Source organism: Jaculus jaculus, chromosome 5, assembly GCF_020740685.1.
Source record: "Jaculus jaculus isolate mJacJac1 chromosome 5, mJacJac1.mat.Y.cur, whole genome shotgun sequence".
Classification (NCBI taxonomy): domain Eukaryota; kingdom Metazoa; phylum Chordata; class Mammalia; order Rodentia; family Dipodidae; genus Jaculus; species Jaculus jaculus.
Genome location: NC_059106.1, coordinates 31491637 through 31515120, shown reverse-complemented (window position 1 = coordinate 31515120; position 23484 = coordinate 31491637). Strand labels below are relative to the sequence as shown.

Here is a 23484-nt window from a genome sequence, read left to right as displayed (position 1 = left end):
CTAGTGAGAACCTGTCTCAAAATAAAGAGTAAAAAACAAAAAACAAAAGAGGGCTGGGGGTATAGCTTGGTGGTAGGAGTGCTTGCCCCACATGCCTGAAGCCCTAAATGCAATCCCAATTACTGGATTAATTAAAACTACATACCACAGGAGATGCCAAGAGAGATGCCCGCCACGCCCCCACTCCATTGTCTTCCCCTATACACCCCCCATGCAGTGATCTGGTCTACAAGGCGAAAAGCCTGGGTCATGATCCCTACGTACTCCCAGCTAATAGAGCTGTCTATCCAGGGATGTGTGTGAGGGTAGAAGGGACTGTGAGGTGAGCCACTAGGGGAAGGAAAGAGTGGGCTACCAGGCCTGCAGAGGCTCTCAGAACCGTCCAGTGAAGCTCATTCAGCCCTTCGGGGAAGTGTCTCCCCAGGTTTGAACAGCTGGAGGGCCCAAGCCTGCTGCGGGGAACTGACCGAAGTGTCCAGGCGCCCCCTAGTGGCCTAGCTTCCTGTTCCCCAGACGACTCTACCTAATGGGCTTTAGAGTTAGAAACTTGCTTTCTTCCTGGCCCAGGGCAAATGGCCGAGCTATATGCCCTTGCTTTTGTTAGTTAACTTTATACCCCTTGTCAAAGCTCCTCCTGAGGTCGATTTTGTGTCATGGTGACAGGTACAACTGCTGTCTGCTGAGCATTTGATTTCTGGCTTGGAGAGGACAAACTGGAACCTGTGTAGAGATGGAAGGAGACTTTCTTCCTCAACGTCCTTGCCCACGGGGACTGGAGGTTAAGTCCCAGGGCTGGCTGGACCTCTGAGGATAACCTGGTGCCGGTGCAGTATTGTGGACTGGCCTTGATTCCAAGACTGAGACTAATTCGTGGATTTTACTTGTTTCCATGCTGAAATACAACTAAATTTACTAAATACTCAAAGGACACTGGCTCTGGTGCTAGACTATTAGGTTCAAATACCAACTGTATTACTTACAAACTGTAATTTTAAGAAAATTACTTAGCCTCTCAGCCTCAAATTACTCATCTGTAAAAAGGATAGATAATAGTAATTATTTGCTAAGGTTGCATGGAGTGAAATATATAAAGCCTTTAGGATAGACCCTGATATAAAGTGTTGTGTGTTAGTGATGCTAGTTATTGTGAAGAAGTGTTAACAGTCCTTAGAACTGCAAACTGCATATTGTGTGGTGGTTAGAAAGGGAGGTTAGATGGGGAAGGTGTTAGGAAAATCCTTTAGTGAGGCAAAAGGAGATGGACTAAACAACCTTCAGTGAGGAGGAAGACTAGGGCTGGACCATGGATGCACTAAAGCAGAGACATCGTCAACAAAGATAAAGGCATGTTAGGTGGCCAGGCACGTTCCAGAACCATGGCTTTATAGTTTGAATATGAAATGTCCCCCACAAGTGAGCCAGAAACTCTAAAAGAATTAAATTTTCCCCAGGAATTGCCCTTGCACAGAAGAGAATCTTGACTCATGGGAAGAGATTTGACATGGTTCAGAAAGCTTATCTCACAGTTCAATTACTATGTCCGTATTTCCTAGCTTTCGTTCATCTTTGCCTTGTTTTTGTTTTTATTCTATGTGTCAGCTCTACAGCAAAGAGGAAGAGTAAAAGAAAGTGGGCCCAAGGGTTAGAATGGGGCGATCAGGCAGCTTTCTCTGGAAAAGACCAAGCGGTGGCTTCCACGGAGGTTTCCCCAGCGGTCTCTGGTGACCTGAGGTCATGGGCGTGGCTGAGGCCTCGGGACTCACAGAGGCAAAGGAGTGGATCCCTGCCACCACACTGGGCTGCCTGGTCAAGGACATGCAGATCAAGTCTCTGGAGATCTATTTGTTCTCCCTGCCCATCAGGGAGTCTGAGATTGCTGACTTCTTGGGGGCATCCCGTGAGGATGAGGTTTTGAAGATCATGCCAGTGCAGAAGCGCTGGCCAGAGGACCAGACTCAAGGCTTTTGTCACCATGGTGACTACAACAGTCACATCAGGCTAGGTGTCAAGTGCTCCAAGGAGGTAGCGACTGCCCTCCAAGGGCCATCATCTTGGCCAAGCTCTCCATTGTGCCTGTCCATGAGGCTACTGTGGAAACAAAATTGGCAAGCCCTACACAGCCCCCTGTAAGGTGACAGGCCACTGTGGTTATGCGAGCTTTATCCCCCAGAGGCACTGACGTTGTCTCTACCCCTGTGCCCAAGAAGCTGCTGTTGATAACTGCTACACTTCAGCCAGAGGCTGCCCTGCCACCCTGGGCAACTTTGTTAAGGCCACCTTTGATGCCATCTCTAAGACAGACCTATAGCCACCTGACCCCTGACCACTGGAAAGAGGCTGTGTTCACCAAGTCTCCCTACCAGGAACTCACTGACCAACTTGTGAAAACCCACACCAGAGCCGCAGTGCAGAGGACCCAGGCTCCAGCTGTGGCTACCACATAGGGATTTTTATATAGAAAAATAAAAGTGAGTTAAGCCTATTTAAAAAAAAAAAAAGAATGGGTTGATCAGCATACATGCACCACCAGTCATTTTCCTTGTTGTTTCTGGTCAGTTGTAGGCTGGAGCCTGGCTGGAGATGGGGGCAGAAGCAACATAGAGAACAAGAACCAAATTATTACTTCCCCTACACCTTCCCTAGCAGCCTGTAGAAAGGCACATAAAGCCATTTCACTGTAAGCTACTGAGGGGTTCGGGTTATTCACGTGATGGGACCCTGGCCTTGACCCTGTTTTCTGCTTAACACGACCGTGACTGCCATGCTTGGATATGGTGTGGGGGTGACTATCCTCATAAGTTTCGTGGGCGGGATGTCGGTCTGCAGTGTGTAGCAGTGGACAGGTGGGACCTTTCTGAAATGAGACCTACTGGACGGAAAGGAAATCCCCAAAGGGAGTAAGTCTCAGCAAGCCCAGCCCCTGAATTCCTCTTGCTTTGTGTCTTGCCACGTGACTGTTCTATCCCTGTCACACATGCTCCCAACATGAACCCTTCTTCCATGTTGCGATGCGGCCAGAGTGCTTCTGCCAAAAGCCGAATTGATAGTGCTGTCTAATCCTAGGCTTTTAGCCTCCAAAATTTTAAACTAGGTTTCTTTTCTTTATGAATTACTTTGCCTCATGTGTTTTCCTATAGCAACAGAAAATGGACTAAAATACAGTGTCCCCACTAACACAACTGAAGATAATTCTTTTTTAAAAGCATTTTATTTATTTGAGAGAAAGAAAGAGTCACAGACAGATAGAGAGAGACTGTGTGTGTGTGTGTGTGTGTGTGTGTGCATGCGCGCGCACGCACGTATGCTCCAGGACCTCCAATCTCTGCAAATAAACTTTGTGCATCTGGCTTTATGTGAGCAATGAGGAGTCAAATTCAGGTCTTTAGGCTTTGCAGGCAAGTGCCTTAACTGTTGCACCAGCTCTCTAGCCTTAAAAAGATAATTATAATATGATTGAGAAATCTGTGTTTCATGAGTTTGCAAGATAATCAAAGTGAAAATGGGAAAAAGAAGAGACTGGGGCATGGAGAAAAAGGCCCAGTGGTCACTGACAAAACAACGAAGAAGCACTTAGAATCTGGCCAATGAACCCCTCATGCCACATGAAATGACAAAGCCTTGTGAACAGCTAGTTCCATAGGTCCCTGGCCATGTCTCAAATGATGTCTATATCCTGTCACTCTCTCCAGCCCTGTGTGCCCATCACATCTGTCCAGTAGAACTACTAGGCTTCCCTAACCAATGACGAGGTGAGGAGAGAAGTGCACTGCCCAGAACCACGAGAAGCAGACTCGACCTGTTACTGCAATACCAAACAGGGGGGCCATATCTTCCCTGTGCCTCAGTTTTTCCTCTCCAAAACAAGCATGCATGTCTGTCTTTAACATACTTTACACAACCTTGAGAAGATGAGTGACTTCAGCTTTATAAAATGAACATAAGAATAGCTGAGGGAAATAAACAGATCTTCTGAATTAACTCAGTCAGGCTTTTAAAGACCAGAAATGGAAAGTATTCCATTAAAAGAGATCTTCAATTTCAAAACAAAATTACGTTTGCAAGCTCAAGGTAGCCTAAAAAGGTGACAATGGTAATAACATTTAATATGACTGAATGCTCAGCATGTATAATTTTACACACATACACCACACACCAAAAACCTCAGCCTCCATCTCTGCTTGCCTCGGATTCAGATATTCAGCCTTCAGGTCTACAGCAGTCTAGGGGAATGTACTGCCCATGAATTTGCATTCATTAGCATTATCCAGAATACAAAATGGCACTGTGATTATGTAAGCAGCCTCACTTTACACAGGCTGTCAGTCACCTGCCTCTAGGCTTGGCAGTGTCTGGTTTGTTGGCAGATACAACACTCCAACCTGCTTTTTCCTGTGATGTATTTGACAAGCATCACAAGCCAGGTGCTCTTTTGAGCTGTCCCTTCGGCTCATCTCGGACATCTGCCTGAACTCTCAAATGGAACACCATTAAGAAGTAGGGACAGCAGTTCAGCAACTAACTGGCCAAAGTAAATGAGTATCTAAATTCATTTTCAATCCAATTTTCCATTTGTTTTTTCTAGCTGCTAATAGGGGCAGCAGACATAGTAAAAGTGGGCTATGAATACATGATTTATGAGGTTATGTCTTAATATAAAACACATGTCCACAAAGATTTTACAGCCACATTTATGAGGACTCTGATCATTTTATCATTCTCACATACACCCACAAAAAAACCACCATTGTGTTTTATAATTCCCAGAGATGGATTACAAATATAAAATGCTTTGGTTTTTCTAAGGAAATTTAAGGAATGCATGTGTAATCAGAACCAAATACACTTAAAAGAATCACAGGCTGAGTACCCTGGTAACGTGGTATAAATTTCACCTGATTTCTGTCGTTAAGGGCTCCCAAAGCTGCAGGCAGCTCCAGAATGATGAACACTGTCACATATAAACACTGTCCTTTGAGGGTGGGTTTTTTTTGTGTGTGAGACAGAATCTCACTAGGCTGGCTTCACAGTCAAAATCCTCCTGCCTCAGCCTCCCAAATGCTAGGATTACAGGTGTGTACCACCATGTCTGTCTGGCAGTATTTCATGTTTAAAAGAAGAGGAACTTTGGGATTGTAATCTACTCAAGTCACTTACCTCTTTTTAAAAAAGCGTTGGGCTGGAGAGATTGCTTAGTGGTTAAGGTACTTGTCTATGAAGGTTAAGGACTCATATTTGACTCTCCAGATCCCATGTAAGCCAGACTCACAAAGGTGAGGCAAGCACAAGATCGCACATGACCACTAGGTGGCGCAAGCATCTGGAGTTTGATTATAGTGGCAGAGGCCCTGGCATGCCAATTCTATCTCCCTCTGTCTCTCTCTCTCTCTTAAAAGCGTTATCCATACTTTAAAATGTTAATCACAGCATTGTGCTTAATGCAATGTGATAAACAGTAGCTTGGGAATTGCTTGCAAAGCCTGTCATCCAGGGTTTGATTCCCTAGTACCCACATAAAGCCAGATACACAAATTGACACTTCCATCTGGAGTTCATTTGCAGTGGCAAAAAGCCCTTGGGATCACTTGCTCGCTCTCTCTCTCTCCCCTACTCTCTCTCTCTCCTTTCAAATAAATAAGTAAACAATTTCATAGTAACTTTTACAGAACAGAAATTAGTTTTCACTCAGAGGTTCAAAAACTGGAGAGACCGACTTCCCTAGATAGGAGGGGAGAGAAGAATTGAGATGGTTCATCTTTGCCTGTGGTCAGTTCTCAGGATCTATACTATTTTAAGGAGATGGTAGCTTTCTGTACATAGACTCTGAGAGGTTTTAGGGGGATGGGATGGCTGCTAAATGGTCAGTGGTAGCCACCCCTGAATGTGACAGAACCCTTTTTGTAAAGATAACTCCTCCCATATATGACAAGCTCATCCGTGAGTGAAAACTGGTCATGAAACTGAACTTTGCCATGGAGAGAGAGCAAAATCCTTGATGTGCAGAGAAGGGCAAAGTGCAGATGTCCCTGTCAGAGCTGAAGGCAAGTGTCATTTCTTAGGAAACAGTCACCTAGGGGACATTATGCAAAGCAGACACAAGACAGACAGTTTGGCAGACGCTGTGATTATGCTGGTCCAGCCTGCTCATCTGCTGAGGAAGAATTATGCCAATTGGTGAGAGATGTGTGTGAAGAAAAGGAAGATCATACAGCCAATGCCACACTTGGTTCTGAAACCAGCGGGCTGAGTCCTGTACAGCAGGAGGAAAGACAGCAGAGAGCAAACCAAGTTCCACCCTGCTGACCCCTTACCCCTCAGCCCTTCTTCAGCACAGACACCCTAGTGTTAAGACAGTTTAGGAATGAAAGGGACCCAAAGTGAACAGCTTTCTCTTGGATACACTTGGGAATTGTCCTTGGGCCATAGGAGAAAATCTAAGCCATTCCACTTTAAAACATGTCAGAAACAGAAGGGCCTGAACTGTCCTTATCTGATCCCTTAGGGAATCCTTCCACTCCCTCTGAGAAGGCACTTTCCTGGGAATGAAGATTTCTGGGAAGATTGCTCTGTTCCAGGTATCCTGACCCCAGACACCTAACTGCAGGACTCACTTGTTTGACCTGTTACCCACTCATGGGGCTCATTAAAAAACCCAAGCTGGTTCTGAAGGTGGGCTTCTCTGACTCCTCTCGCCTTCTTGGTCAAGTACACCTTCCTTCACTGCCTTAAGCTCCCCTTCTCTTAAAGCTCTGAAGCAAGACTATACTTTCAGAGATCATTCCTCTAGTTTGTTACTAAACTTTAAGCTAGATAAAGTCTGAACCTTATCCTCTGGTATGTGGATTTCATTTGTCAAATTCCTAAGACAAGCATCTGAAAACACCCCAAAGTTCCCACATCATATCGATGCATAGGCAGAAGAAGCCCCAAATCTCTGTATCAGTGTACCTATTCTTTCACTGCCTTGGTATCTAGAACACGTTCCATGCCCCTGGCCCGGCCCTGTGGATGCAGAAATGATGCTACGATCCAGCACTGTTAGGGAACGGACTGTCTGCTTGTGAGTAATCAAGGGAATGAGACATGCTCTGAGAGCAAGAGGAGTGGAACCAACTCCCTGGAGCAAAGGCTGTGTTCACACTCCTTTCTCTGGAAACTGCCTATGTCTCAGCTGTTGAAACCCAAGCTTTTTACCAGTTTGTACCAAACATGTCACCAGTTAGGCTAAGGTATCACATTGCTCCTTGGAATCAGCATCCACAAGACAAGAGACTCAAGGGAGAGGGGACTGAAATATCCCATGGGTCTTGATGAGCAGAGAACTGATGACTGGCCTTGGGACAAGGGCAACAGAAGCATCTTCCCGCAAGAAAGCTGTGAGTCCACATCAGTGTTCCTACACAGACTAGTCAGCCCGGGGGATCGTGCTGCACTTCCTAGTGCCAGTTAGGGCAGGGCCAGGCTGGGGACAGAAGTAGGAGGGACGGGGTGGTCCAGGGACACAAGGACAAGGGCATTGAATTTGTCTAAAGCTCTGTCACCTGAAGGGGCTGCTGGCCAGGCCAGGAGAGGGCAGTGTGCACCTGACACTGCTATCCGTCTTTAATCTAAAACAAGTCCCCCTGGCCCCTGTGACACATTTCCTTTGGCTCTCAGACTCCTGCCACTTCTTTTAAAGCCCCAAGAAGAGCTCTGAAAATGTTACCCCTAGAGAGCGAAGAGTCAGCACACTGTCATCAGTCCTCAGTGAATTCTAAGACTGATTCAACGCTCGATGGCGCTTCTTATCACGCCTTGGGGCGACATGAAAGCTGCTTTTAAATCTTGAGGTGGTTTTCATTTTGCATCTGTGAGCAGACCTTGTTTTCACAGCTAAAAAGTCTTTGAGAGCAAAGGCCATAGGTTGTTTCATTGTTGTTTGTTTGTTTGCTTGTCTTTTCAAGGTAGGGTCTCGCTCTAGCCCAGGCTGACCTGGAATTCACTGTGTAGGGTCAGGCTGGCCCCGAACTCATGGTGATCCTCTGCCTCCTGAATGCCAGATTTAAGGGCCTGGGCCACCACACCCATCTTTTTAGGTGTTTGCATGTGTGTGCATGTATGTAGGTATGCAATTTGAGTGAGTGCAGGTGTGGGGGTGCATGCACATATGTCTGTGTGCATGTGTACAGAGGTCAGAGGACAGCCTTGTCCCATTTCGCATGTGCCGTCCACCTTGTTTTAAAGATGGAATCACTGGACTGGATCTCATCTAACGAACCAGAGCTCTCTGGGCATTTGCCTGTTTCTGCCTGCACAGTGCTAGGATTATAAGCACAAGTGCACACCACCATGCTGGGCTGTTTATATGTGGGCCCTGGAGAACAAACTCGGGCTCTCACACTTGCAAGACAGACGTTTTAACAACTGGGTGATCTCCCTCCTTCCCAAGCACTGCTCTTTCTAAACACTCAATATGATTGTTGTGATTGTTGTGATGCAAAGGTGTGTCCACCATCGACAAGGGAGCCAGTTTGCCTTCAAGCATCTCTTGTTGCTTTGCAGACATACCAATGAGAGACCTCCCGTGGATATACACTGGCCATCCTTTTGCACCAGTTCCTCCTCACATCCACTCTGGACCAAGACTGAACTTTAAGGCCGGGTCCTGAACACAGGATGAGATACCTCGTGAATTAAAAAGGCCAGTTGCTACTTCACAAGAGGAAACTGAGGCCTGGAGGGTGAAATTGCTCCATCTCATATAGCTAGCCACTGGCATCCTCCACTTCTCTGATCAATCTGCCCTTGTCAACTAGAAGGATCCCTGGTATGGCTTGATGCCCAAGAGGTAGAAACAATGTCTGCTAGCTCCCCTTCCATTTTTCTTCCAATTGCTGAAGCTGTGGGCAGCCTGCCTTCCTTTCCATTCCCTGCCCCTGCTTTCAACTGCTAATACACAGAACCACCCACCCTTGACCAAGTTTCTGGTCAGGGTCTGCTCTGTACTGACCTGCAATGACAGGGCACAGAGAGCCTTTAGACTTGTCAATTTAGACTCCATTTCCAGAATATCTCCCTTTCCCCCTACTCCCCAAAGAAACAGCTCCAGGATGCATTAAAACTCGGAACTCACTTCATCCAGCTCCAAGCCTGACTGTCTTGGAATTCGTGACAGCCCCCATTCTCAAGTCAGTTTAGCAAAGCCACTCCTCCTGCAGCAGGTGTGTCCCAGAGCCAGCTGCTGTGACCAAGCGCAACTTCAGACAAGGCACATTATGCAAAGTAGTGCAAGATGGACAGTTTGGCAGGAGTTCAGGAACCTCAGATCATGGAAATTCTTGCCAGTGTCTAGGCAGAGAGGAAGTAGTGTGTTAATTAATAGGAAATTCATGCAAAGGAGCTTTGAGAGCCATTTTATGTATATCAAAGCTCCTGTCAGGAAACAGAGAAGATAAGGGTTTATGAAGAAGAAAGCAGCCCTGTCTCGCCCCTCCCTACGCTTCACTGGTGAGCCACTTGCTTGTCTCCCACACGAGTGGAAATGAGTCTTTCCAGAACATCTGGCTCCAACTGGATCCCCCCTAAGGTAATGTACAATTGACAGACATAATGCTTTGGGCAATAAACACACAGGCTCTGAGGCAGTGACTAATAGCCTCAATTTCCCCCAGGGTGTGGCTGCTCACCCAACAGTCCCTATGGGAGCTGTGGTTCTTTGTGCACCCAGTTTTCACCACTCTGTCAATTACTGCTCCAAGTCACTTTCTCTCAGGAGACTACTCCATGTGTTTGGATACAAGCCTGCCATTTTCCTTGTCCTATATTATGAGATCATTAAACAGTGTTGAACAATGAATGGAAGAATGAATGACTAAACTCCCAGGACAGGCTCTGATAAACTCAGATGAAAGTAAAAGTTATTATTAGGGATAAAGGATATGTGCATTCCAAAAGACCTTCCTCATTACAGGAAAAGTAACTGGGTAGGTTCAGGTGCTGGGCACCTGGGAAGAAGAGTATGGGGGAAATCTTGTGGCACATCAAGGACAGAAGAGCAATGGAACCCTCAAGGCCAGTGGGGAACAAGGAGACAACATTGTCTATGAAGAATTTAAAAACAAAACTCTGAGCCGAATTTGTAAGAAGGGTAAGGCCTCTGCCATGAAGGCTGGTTTTAAGGTCTGAAAAACTGTGCTGGACATTAACAAATATATATTAGTGCCAAGTTAGCATCGTTTTATAATTTATCCTTGACATCGCATTGTATTCTATATGAAAATCCCAGTTAAACAGTTGGCCACACAGCTACATTCACTGTTCTTTGAACAGCAAACAATTCCCAGTTAAAAATCTTTTGAGCTGGCCTGGACAGATGGCTTAGCATTTAAGTACTTGCCTGTGAAGCCTAAGGACCCCGGTTCGAGGCTCGGTTCCCCAGGTCCCACGTTAGCCAGATGCACAAGGGGGCGCACATGTCTGGAGTTCGTTTGCAGAGGCTGGAAGCCCTGGCGCGCCCATTCGCTCTCTCTCCCTCTATCTGTCTTTCTCTCTGTGTCTGTTGCTCTCAAATAAATAAAAATAAATAAAAAATTTAAAAAAAAAATCTTTTGAGCTGATTTGGGGAAGTTCATGTCTCCAACATCTGTGGGCTACACATTCTTACATTTAAACAGTAAATTTCAGGATATATATATATATATATATATATATATATATATATATATATATGCATTTGAGTTTAATTCTGCCAGGTGATATGACTACTTGTATATTTTTGTTTGTTTTTATCTTTAAATTCTATAGCATGGACATGAGAACTGAGGAAGGTGATGCTGATTTTGGTAGGCACATATAGTTCATACATGAAGTATTTTACTGAATTTTAAGAATGTCAATGAGTTTATTCATCTTAATTGCTGTTTTGAAACTAAAGGATTATTTCATAAAAATATTAGTGGAGAGATATGATATCACCTAAGTTATATTGCTTCAACTATCTCTGTCTTACATAAATTTATTTAATATTTAATAATAGCTATTTCTATAAGATAGTGTTATAATACACTATAGCACAAAGATTACAGTACAACCTGCTAAGTAAATAATCTACTAAATAGGGGTTTTTTTCCTGTTATGTACTATCCTATTTATTTTAGGCCTATTGAAAGAATGGGAGTGGGGCCCAAGTATATACACTAAGCTTAAAAAAATAACAATTTACTACGCTTGGTTTTTCTGGGGAGGCAGCATGGTGGTCAAAGGTACTTGTTTGCCAAACTCTGCCTGCCACATTCAATTCCTCCACCACCCACAGGAAGGCATTGGAGCATCCACTTGTTTGCGCTTCAAGATTTTGGCTAACACACACACACTCACTCACTACAAAATAAAAAATATTTTCTAGAATAGATAAAATTGTGTTAAAAATAGACTGAACATTTCAATCTTTAAAAAAAGATTGGTTGGGGTTGGGGTTGGGAGTGCTGCCTTGCAAATCCTACTGTCCCAACACCAGCTGGAGTTCAATTCCCCAGTGCCCACATGAAAACAGACGCACGAGGTGGCATTATGCACCTGAGGGTCATCTGCAGTGGCAAGAGGTCCCCCTGGCATGCTTCTCTCTTGCACGTGCGCATGCGCTCTCTCTCCTCTCTCCCTCTCTATGTCTGCAAATAATATTTTTTTAAGTAAATCCGGGGCTGGGGAGATGGCTCCACAGTTAAAGGCAATTGCTTACAAAGCCTGATGGCCGGGTGCAAGTCCCTGGTACCCACTTAAAAAAAGAAAAAAAGTAAATCCAAACTGGGCATGGTGGTGCACATCTTAATCCCAGCACTGGGGAGGCAGAGGCAGGAGAGTCGCTGTAAACCCAAGGACACCCTGTGACTACAGAGTGAGTTCCAGATCAGACTAGGCTACAGCCGGACCTTACCTCAAGAAAACTAAAATATAACAATAAGCTAAATCCAATAGCGCCTGTCAATCACTCTGACCAAGAAAGTACCCTTCACCTAAAGCATGCTGAAGAGTTGGGAGGAATAGTTAGCCCCTTCAGGAGATCATGACTTTATCCCCAGAAGCCCCACCCTGGGTGCAATTGCTCAAAGATCCTCACTTGCCCTGTCCACTTTTCCGAGTTCTAACTCGGGAGGTATAAACTTTTCTTTTTCTCCTTTTTCTCTTCCTTCTCCTCCTTTCTTTCTCCTCTCTGGATGCCAGCTGAAATCCTAAGCAAGTCTACTCTGACACTCTAGGGCTTTTTGTCTTCTCAATAAATCTCTTTTGCCTTTCTCATCTTCATCCTCTTCCCCATGGCTAATTTTTCATAGCACAGGACAAAGGACAGGATAATACAAAAACCTACAGCAGTAGCTCCAGTCAAGTTGCTAAGGGTAACATAGAATTGCTTTCCGTCTTCATTTAGTTCCTTAAAAAAATTTAAGAGTTTTATCTGTGAAAATGTCCCACAGGGGGAAAAAATGCCCTCAAACTGTGCATCTATGTAATTCAGTCACAATAATAAGCACCACTTTGTGCATCTGGCTATACATGGGAACTACAGAATCAAACCTGGGGGAACCAGGCTACATAAGAAAGTGCCTTTAACTTCTGAGCCCAACATGAGCAAATTTTAAAAGTATTTGCTTCCTAGTCCTTTTTACTTTTTATGATAGGGCCCTTGGTCATGGGAAAGAATCGTCTTTAAGACATGAAGAAATTTCAAGATAGTCATGCCACTATTGCACTAGTAAGTACGTCTTGCCTGGCTGGTTAATTGTATAGCAAATAGGGAGAATCCACTGTTGGCTAAGACTGTTAATGGCTTTTCTCCCCCAGCAGCCTACACAGACCTTTCCAGTGCTGTGACAGCTATCCAGCAAGGAGCAGGCTTCCAGCTCAGTTGCATTTTGATTTCTCAGTGACCTACAGCCCAAGCATGTGGTGCCTTCAGGACCAGGGTCTTGCCATCTAGTTCTGGTGGGCATCCAAGAGCATCAGTAATAGCCTTATTATGGGGGGACATCAGGGGCCTTTATGACCAACAGTTGACTGGAAGGTATCACATTCCATGGTATTGGGTTTTCCTGCTACAACCTATGGCTTCAGAGAGCAGCACTGTTAACCTCCACAAGGAATTTTTGCCTAAACACTCTCTCTCTCTCTCGCATACATCTCTTTAATCTTAATGACACATTTTAACTAGCTTTTCCTCTCCTCCCTCCGTTCCCTTCCCTTGACCCCCTTTAGTCTTTGTAACCCCCAGTGCTCTGCCCCTCTACTTACGCGTCTATTATCCCCTCCTCTGAAGCCCTGTGTCCTCACCCTCCTTGCGGCTGGTGTCTAGTTTCCTGACCTCTACTGTCTCTTACTCCAACTTGCATACAAATCCAAAAACTAAAAGTTAGGATCTGCATATGAGAGAGAACATGGAACGTATGTCTTATGGGGATAACCAGCTGCTCTTTTGATTGGATCTAAGGCCCACTCCATGGGAAGGAGTTCACACATAGAACTGAAAATACAGTTAAAAGCCTATTTACTTAAAATGTCATAGATACTAGACGGGGAAGCTATTACTATTATTTACCTTAATAGATATGATGTGCTCATCAAATTGTCCCTTAATTTTTTCTATGTTTATGCCCATAGATTGGTGCTGGGCCAAAGAAGCTTCTTTTTATAAAAGGTGGTAAATAACAGGAAGACCAAAATTAAAATTCACCAAAAGGCTGAGAATGAGTGACTATTGAATGGTTAGTGCTAGGTAAGACATCTCTAGCATGCCCTCTAAGGTTTCAGGGACATTACAGAAGAGACAGTGGAAAGAATGTAAGAGCCAGAAAGTGTAGAAGAGTGCTTTGAAACACTATCTTCCAGTCATGATGTGACCATAGCATTCTTGACCTCATAGCTGCTGCCGGCCGCCATTACCTCCACACGACCTGCGCAACATTGTGTCCATCAACATTCACAGATGACTGACACAGGAGGGCCAAAAAATGGCATCAAAATAGATGAGGAACTATTTGAAAAGAAGAAGGGATTCAGTGGGATGAGGACAGAGAAAGAGGGGATAAAAGAAGGAAATGGGGACTAAAGAGATGGCTTAGTGGTTAAGGTGCTTGTCTGCAAAGCCAAAGGACCCAGGTTTGAGTCCCTAGGACCCAAGTAAGCCAGATGCACAAGGTGGCACATACATCTGGAGTTCACTTGCTGTGGCTGGAGGCCCTGGTGTGCCTATTTTCTCCCTCCCTCTCTCTCTCATTCTCTCTCTCTCTCTCTCTCTTTCTCTCTCTCTCTCAAATAAATAAAAAAAATATAAGAATAGATGGGGAAAGTCAATAGTGGTCAAGGACTCTAGAGAGCCTTTAAAGTTATAATAAAAAAAGGTAATTAGACAGGATTATGATCAAATCACAGTATGCTCATATATGAAAATTCTCAATAAAAAGAAATAAAAAATAGAATTCTAGTCATATAGTTTGCCTTGGTGTCTGGAGTAAGAGGAAGGACAGCCCACAGGTGGCTTGTAACAGAACATAATACTCTATGTACTTTCACTGGAAGGCTGACCAAGAGATTGTGGTTTGATTGTCCTTCATTACTCCTTCATCCTGCAGTCAAGACTCTCCAGTTCTTACAGAAGACAACTAAACAATTTTATTTTAATTCTAACCTTTCCTTACCTACTTATTAGCCTACAGCCTCCTAGTTTCCCTGTCTTTAATATAGCTACCACATCCCCCTTCCATTTTACCCAAGGCAACAACTTGTTCATACCCCTTACTGTATAAAACAGCTCATAACTCCGCTTCTCAGAGAGAACAAAGTCCAAGCTCTCAACAAGCCATGAAAGACTCTCCCTATTCCCTGTGTTTCATCCTATACTTAATGATCTAATAAACTCAACCCCTATGGTTCTCTGAGATGTAGTGTCTCAGCCTCTAGCCTCTGTGTACATAGGCTCACTGAATACCATAATGCCCGTTATGGTTAATATTGACTGTCAGCTTGCCTGGCTCAAGTGCCTATGAAATTAAATTAGTACAGCTCACCCCTGAGTGTGTCTGTAAAGACATTTCAGACAGGAAGTTAACTGAGAAAGAAGGCCCGCCCTGAATGTAGAAGACACCATCCCATAGGCTGAGGGTTTGAACAGAAGAGATGAAAAAGAGAGTGTAAACAATCCTCCCTCTCACTCTCTTTCTCTTCCTCTCTCTCTCCCATGTTATAAGCTGCTGTGCTCTACAATGCCTTCTCTATTATAATAGACTGAAATCTTTCAAACCTTAAGCCAAAATAACTGATTCCTCTGTTTAGTTTGTTTTTCTTGAGTATTTTGTCACTGTGAAAAAAAAAGATGATTAAGCTGTGACATGGTGGCACACTACTTTAATCCCAGCACTTGGGAGGCAGAGGTAGGAGGAAAACTGTGAGTTCGAGGCCAATCAAGGACTACAGAATGAGTTCCAGGTCAGCCTGGGGTAGAGGGAGACTCTGCCTCAAAAAAAAAAAAAAAAAAAATAGCAGATTAAAACAATGACCTAATTTTCTAGTCTCTGACTGATTGGCTATCACTTCCCGCAAGAGGCCTTGTGAGGTGAAGACTCAGGGAGACCTAACTGGAGCTATGTTTGTTAATTTGTGATCGTGATGATTGCGCAGAGTAATCCTGCCCAGCTTTCTCTGCGTGCTTTTCCTCCTACTATAAGTAAACAAAACTATGAGGCTGGTGTTTATAGATATCCTGACCCTGGAACTGTCAGCACCAGGAATGAGCCTGATACTTGATTTGATACCTGTTTGATACTCTTTGATACCTGCTTGAGATAAGCCAGGTACATTTTTAACCTGGATAAAGTCACTTTTGTCCTGATCATTATCTATTCCCCTCCCTCTGACCCAAATTACAGAAATCCACTGGTATTGCCACTGCTTGGAATCAGGCTTCTGTAAATTTTCAGTAAATTATACTCTATAACCATGTATCTGTCTATTTCTTTGGTCTCAGGGCATCTTGGGACTATTTTTCTTATGGTGGGACTCTTCCTAGAATAAGCCTCCTCTGAAACACTCTTCCAGCCAAGATGCAAGCACTTTCTTTTCATATCACTGAGCACCCCTCTAGCACCCTGTGAACAGTGTCAAATTCTAATTACGTGTACATGGACCAGTTAAACTTCTTAGACTGCGGATTTCCTAAGATCCAAGACTGCATTTTAACAGGTTTGCTTTTGAGACAGGTCTCCCTATGTAGCCCAGGCTGGCCTTGAACTCATGACCCTTCTGCCTCAGCTTCCCAGAGCTAAAATTGCAAGCATTTGTCATCACACCTAACTTTATCAACTATACTAGTACCTAAAACAGTATCTGATACTAAGTGATATTAGTACTTAGTAAGTACTGGCTTAATGGACTTACATGAAGGAATGTATGAGTAATAAAACAGGTGTCTTTTGGGATGGAGAGATGGCTTAGTGGTTAAGCGCTTGCCTGTGAAGCCTAAGAACCCCTGTTTGAAGCTCAATTCCCCAGGACCCACATTATCCAGGCGCACAAGGGGGCACACATGTCCGGAGTTCTTCTTCAGTGGCTGGAAGCCCTGGTGTGCCCATTGTCTCTCTCTCTCTATCTGCCTTTTTCTCTGTGTCTGGCGCACTCAAATAAATAAATGAAAATAAACAAAGAAAAAGACATGTTTTTCACTACTTACACAAGACCATCATAATAGGAAGAAAAGACAATGACATCAAAATAAAGGAGAGACTGATTGAGAGAGGGAAGGGGTATAATGGAGAGTGGAGTTGCAAAGGGGAAAGTAGGGGGGAGGGAGGGAATTACCATGGGGTCATTGTCTATAAAAATTAAATTTAAAAAAAGAGGTGTCTTTTTTTTTTTTACATAAACACATGAAACTCCCTAGGAAACTCTAAAAGTAAAATTACATCTAGTTATATGTTGGGCCTTGAAAGGCCTAGACGCAAGGCCTAGTGGAACTTCCTGAGCCTAGCTAAAGTTTGGAGATCTGCCTCTGGCCAGCTATGACTCAGCAAGATGTCTAATGGCCTCTGGCCTATTACTTCGGCATAGGAGTTGGAATTCCTGCACCCACGCTTAGAACCAATCATTTCAAATGTCGCGGTATACTATTGGCCCTTACCTCTCCCCCCTCCTAGAATCCCCATCCTTGTTCTCAATGCTATTTAGGCAACCGCCTGTAATAATAAAGTGAGTTCCTGCTTCAACAGGACTCCCGGCTTGGTGGTGTGTTCCTGGCGGTCGACACTCACCCTCCTCCTCAACCCCTTGGGAGGAACCAGCGGACCTGGTCCTTCCTCAGCACTACCTGGCGGGGTGGGGGGGGGGAACCCGGAAGTTATGTATTTGATAAACTGCTTTTATAGAAAAACAAAATCATGTTAACATGAGGCCACCCTTGCCACTCTGGGAAAAGTTTGTTCAACAGCTAATGCAATCTCTCCTTGCTTGGTATTTTCAAGGCCCAGGGGGGGACCCTTGCTTTATTGCGCACATGATGCTGCCTGCCAGGAGTGCTCACTTACAGGCATCTGAACCACATGCTTGTCATTGAGTTTAGTTGTTCTGCAACTCAAAGCACAAAGAGATAATGAGCTGAAGACAGGACATGTTCATTTTGGAAAATAATTGAAATCATAACCTTGATTTACAAGTTTCTCAAAGCATCTAAATCATTCCTGTGTTTGGAGGAAAGCTTTTTGGCACACACCCATTTCACGTTCTCCTTTAGTCTCATGGACTATCCCACCAACTACTACACTCACTTCAGATTCTGACAGGCATGGAGGGGTCTGTAGCAGACAGCTTTAGTTTCATTTAGATGATCTTGCAAACCAGGCATAGTTATGGAGAAAGGGATTTATTGAAGCTTCCAGATCCAGGGGAAGTTCCATAATGGCAGAAGAAGCTGGCCTGTTTTCACAGGACCAAACACAGAGAGAGAAGCACAAGCCTAAAAGCCAAAAGCCACACAGCACAGCACACTTTAGGAACTCCAGCTAGATACACTTCGCTTATCTTTAGATTGAAATCCCAAACCCACCACCACACCTTAAGATCTGCCCAGTGACACTGCCTCCAGCCAGATGGCTGCAGATGCAAACTACAAATGAATAAAACAGTAAATATATTGGGGGCCATCTATTCAAACTACCACAGGGTCTGAACCTGAATTTTAAAAAAATTATTGACGTATTACCAGTTTTGTTGAATTCTGATCTTGCAACCTTCAAAGAATGATGATTGCTGACATGGTAGAAGGGCAAGGCTATGCCAGAGTTTATTTTAGAAAAGAACTTAAAGAATAAATATCCCAAATTTGGAGGGGTTCTGAGCTGGTGACAGCTTGGTAACTTGGATCAGGGGTCGTTAAGCCCTCAGGATTGTAAATTAGGGATCAAGTTGGGGTGGATTAGGTTGGTTACTTTGAATGTACATTGGGCTCTTGATAGGTTGATCAGTTAGGCAAAGGAATGTGGGTTTCTGTGAAAAAGTTTCAAGAAGGAGAAAGAACCAAAATTCTAAGAAGGAGAAATAATCAAGAAGTTAGTATTTTTTTTTAAATAGGAAAGATGGTTGTCAGCCATCATCTCAGGGATTTTCATTGCTAATATGCAATTCATTATAAAATCTCCACACTCACCAGCTCTATCAAGACATGTAGATACCTGTTTGGGTCAGCAGACTGGACTCACGACCTACAGAATAGAAACTACATTACCCCTAATTCCTGTTGTCATGATAAAATTACAAGTAGTATCAACATCTTGCTAAATGCAGGACTCACAAACTTTTCAGATTATAGAGTATCAGGCCAATTTACAGATACTCTGACCAAACAAAATGTACTAATAAGATCACTACTTTGAATGGCTCTAGAAGCAAGTCAGGAGATTAGGTCCAACAACTGCTGCCTAGGGATAACTGCTATAAAAATGGCTGGAGAAAGGCCTCCATACACTATGGTGAAGAAATGTGGTTTGACATACACTGTCAGCATGGATCATGGAGAGACCTGGTTGGAATCCAGAAGAGACCCAGTCCCCAGACAACTAGCCCATCTAGTGCTGAAAGGTGCTATATCAGCTACTGGGGGAAAGTGGCCAATATCTGCCTGAGCAACTCAAAGTCTAAGCAACTCAGAAGCAAGCAACCTGACATGATGCTCACACAATGCAATACTGGCACACAGCCATGGTGGGTGACCAACTGCTCTTGGATTGGCTAACAGATCACTCAGTGGAAAGGAAACCATATTTGAAACTGGAAAACAAGTCAGAATCATATCCAGATAATGATTCCACTTTCCATTGTCAAGCTCCCACTAATCTTGGACTATAAGAGGGTCTATACCCTTTAAATTCTCTCTAAATTAATAATGGTTATCCAATTTAACCAGTGCTGGCTTCATTCTTCATTGGAGAATCTACTTCTCTTTTTCAAGTGGGAGTTGGACCCGTGGAGATAAAGGACTGAGCACACTCCACCCTGGCCACAGCCAAAGCCAAAGGAACTGGGGAAATGAGCAAGAGTGCTGCTTTCTTAGTGAATCTGATATCAGCACAAGGGTGAAGGAAATAGACACTGAGGACACTCAACACCTACCAAACCAGGGAGCCAGAGGCTCCTAAGTGCCCATCACTGAAGTAGACTTAAAATGCACCCAACATGGCTCAGGGAATTTTGTGGAAGAGGGGGTGGAAAGATTGTTACAGCCATTCTCTCTCTCTCTCTCTCTCTCTCTCTCTCTCTCTCTCTCTCTCTCTCTCTCTCTTTTCCTCCCTCTCTCTTCCTCAAAATAAATTAAATATATTTTAGAAAAAAAGGAAAGGGAGGAAAAGAAGGGTGGAGCAAAATGATAATTAAGCATGCTGCATCAAATAGTATCTATAAATAGAAATCAAATAAGTTAATGTGCAAATGAAGAAATCAGTGAATGAAATAATATGCATATTCAGCAGCAGAGGCCAGATGTGACAGGAGAAGTCTATTCATCATACCTCTAAATATTTTAAAGTTATGTTGAACTGTTCAGTAAATTATATTCTGTCCTATTACTTTGGTATAGACCTTGCCAGCATGCATCAGGCCCTGGGTTCAATCCCAAGCACTGGAGAAATACAAAAGGAATGAATAGGAAAAGTTCTTTAATAATGGCTTTCATATCCAAGGCATGACTGTGAGCCACCAACTTGTGAGAGCTGCTTTGGGCCACTGGGATCATATCTGTCTCAGACCCAGGAAGGAGAAGCCCATCCCAGAGGAGGATTCAGAGCATCTTAACAGGCTCTTGGGGTCCCCAGCATCCCAGAACATAGTCTAGAATAGAGCAGTAGATCTTACACTTGAGCAAGAACCCCAATCTCCAGGACGACTACTAAAGCTTCCTTTAGAGATTTTCTTTCAGCAGTCCTGGATTGGGGGTCTGAGAATTTGTGTTGCAAGTAAATTCCTAGGTAGGGGATGTGATGCTGATATTTGGTAAATCCCATTCTGAAAACATCTGGTCTAGAAAGGAGATGTGCCACAGGCCATTTTGCTGCCCTTGCTGCAGGCGAGCCGGCCCAGGGCTTTCTGCAGTACAGCTGCCAAGACAGAGCCCCCCGGCCACTTATTCAGAGCAGAACGAGCACTGGACACCCCAGGAGACGTGGGAGTCAACCAACACAAGCAGATGTGAGCCCCTTGTGATGCAGCCCTTCTTCGACTTTGGCTTTCAACCATTTGAGCAAGAGGTGCATGCTCCCTAGCAACAAACCAGCAACTTGACTCCGATTGAGGCCAAGGGCCAGGGGGGTAGTACAAGGACGTGCTCAATCCTTTTATCATCAGTCATGAGCTGAGACATCAGCCAGGTCAGCCGAGGCTCCAGTGAGAACAGAGATCACTTTGTCCTGGAGAACTAAGTTCATTCACCCAAGCACTCAAACCTTCTTCTGGAGCATCCCTTATTAACACTGCAGACAAGTCTTCCAGGAACCGAGGTACTGCCTGGGTCTAAGAGGAGGTCTAGCCACCTCCATCATCAAACTTTTAAAAATGTAACTTAGTGCTGACAAAAAAAAAAAAAAAAAAAAAATGTGCTTTTTTTGCTTTTCCTATCCCAGACTTGAGACAACACAAGACAAAACAGAAGAGGAACTGGCTAGAAAGAAAGGGCAGTCATTGGAAGGGTGTAGAAAAGAGCACAGGGGAAGGTAACGGGAGGTGATGGTGATCAAAATAATTAGGTACATGTATAAAGTAGTCAAGAAATAAAAAAGAGGGCTGGAGAGATGGCTTAGTGGTTAAGCGCTTGCCTGTGAAGCCTAAGGACCCCGGTTCGAGGCTCAGTTCCCCAGGTCCCACGTTAGCCAGATGCACAAGGGGGCGCGTGCGTCTGGAGTTCGTTTGCAGAGGCTGGAAGCCCTGGCGCGCCTATTCTCTCTCTCTCCCTCTATGTGTCTTTCTCCCTGTGTCTGTCGCTCTCAAATAAATAAAAAAATGAACAAAAAAAAATTTTTAAAAAAGAAATAAAAAAGAAATGCCAAATGACTAAGATGAGAACAGCAAAATCAACTAGAATCCAAATGACATGGTGGCCCTCGGTGTCTAATATCTGCACCCAAGGAGGCAGGGAGCTGATTTTATGTCTCAGCTAATTTAACCTTTATCCAACAAATTGTTTCCGTTTTTAAATCTACTATAGTTTTGCTCCACATGGGGTATTTCAATACAGCATTCCATACTATAACTAATGCACTTCTTCACCATGACAGAGAACACCAAGTCTTCAATGACACAAGCCACCTCATCAGTATCAGTGAACCCCTACCTCAGCCAAAAGCACCGTTTCTTACCTATCTTTCCTATTCCTCAGGGGCTCACCACCAACCAAAGCCAAATCCAGAGCCGGCACACTGAGGAAGTGATCGACTCAACTCCTCACAACTACATGAATCCTCTATCACCACATTCCATATCTCCCCAGGCCTCCGGAGGAGCCTCGGGTGTGTGTTAGGAGGTGAAGGGATTAACACCTAGTTTGGCCTGTTTGAAATAAAACCTCCTGGATTTGTAAAGAACATACTTTTAATTCCTTTCCTCCAGCAAGCTCATAGATAGATATCCTTCAAACATATTCTGAAAGCTCAACCTTATAGGAAAGGGACACTGGTTCTGGGAGGAAGTGCTTTCTGCCTTGGCACCCATCAGCTCTGAAGCGTTGACTGGAGTCTCATGGAAAGAGGTAGGATGTTCCAGTGCAGCCACCTTGTTCCTGAGATCCCCCATGGGATGGGGACATTTGTCCCTACCATTGCAGCTTCACATTAAGTCCTAGAAGGTTGCCTGTTCTCGGACAAGTTTAGACTGAGATGAAGGAATGACCTGGTTGGAACAACAGAATACTTTAAGGAAAACTGAGCCAGGAATTCCATAAAGGAAATGTTGCTTGCTCGGTTAATAAAATTTTATTGAGATCAGGAGCCGGGTGTGGTAGTGGTAGATAAATGAGGAGAGAAACAAGTTCTCTTAGGTCTCTAAGCAGCAGCTGTTGTTTTGTTTTTTCTGCATGCCTAAAACCAGAACTACTTACCTCTCAGCTACTTCAATCCTTTAATTTCTCAAATACAAAAAACCTGTTCCCAGAGTTTCCCGGCAGTTTGCCTCAGGTAGGGAAGGAGGAAGGGAGGGACTCTGCCAGAAACCAAGTTGCTTCACCTGGCTATAGTTAGACTTCTTAACAATTAGTACATGGGGAAATCCACAGATTTAGATGGTTCACTCTGACAATGGCACTATAGCTATCTGAAGCAACTGACTAAACTGAAAAAAAAAAAAACAAAAAAAAAAACCACATAGCCCTAAGTGGTTTACTGGTCATATTTGTAATTTCTCTACCTAAATTTTGGCATTTCCAAATAGCGAACAAGGTGATTTTTATATCTTTCCCCAGTGTTTTCTGTGAGCATTGTCAAGTTCACAGCTGTTGATTCCGCATTTGGCTCACATTAGCAGCGCTGGTTGTCCATGACAAAGTACAAAGCTGATCTGGACATGACAAGTTACAAAACCTGTTGACAAATCTGTAACTCGGTGGAGAACTGACTTAGTTAAAAGAAAGAAGATGGGGTACTGCCCCAAAGGAGAAAATGCCGCCCCGGTGTCTCATCCCGTGACAGCAGCAGGCACAGATGGCCTGCTGACAGAAACTTGTGCCGAGGGAGGAAGGCTCTTCCAGAAACACAGCTCCCATTATTTCCGAAGGGCACCTAAGGACACGGACCTTGGCTTCAGGACGGCAGGGCAGAACCATCCTGTTGGCCTAGAGACGCAGGTCAACCGCTAGAGGGAGGCAGGGACATCTGAAATGCTGGCAGAGCCACGGAAGCAGGCGGGCCGCAGATTTCACGTCCGCCTCAGATACCTCTCGCCCCATTCCCGGCTTCACTCTTTTTTCCAACAAATCCTTGTTGAGTAGCCCTGCTC

The 23484-nt window shown here is 44.3% G+C and overlaps 1 pseudogene; it reads left to right on the top strand.

Annotated features, from left to right (window-relative positions):
* The first annotated feature begins 1734 nt into the window (after positions 1-1734).
* LOC101602410 lies at positions 1735-2444 on the top strand (annotated as a pseudogene).
* Positions 2445-23484: the final 21040 nt, after the last annotated feature.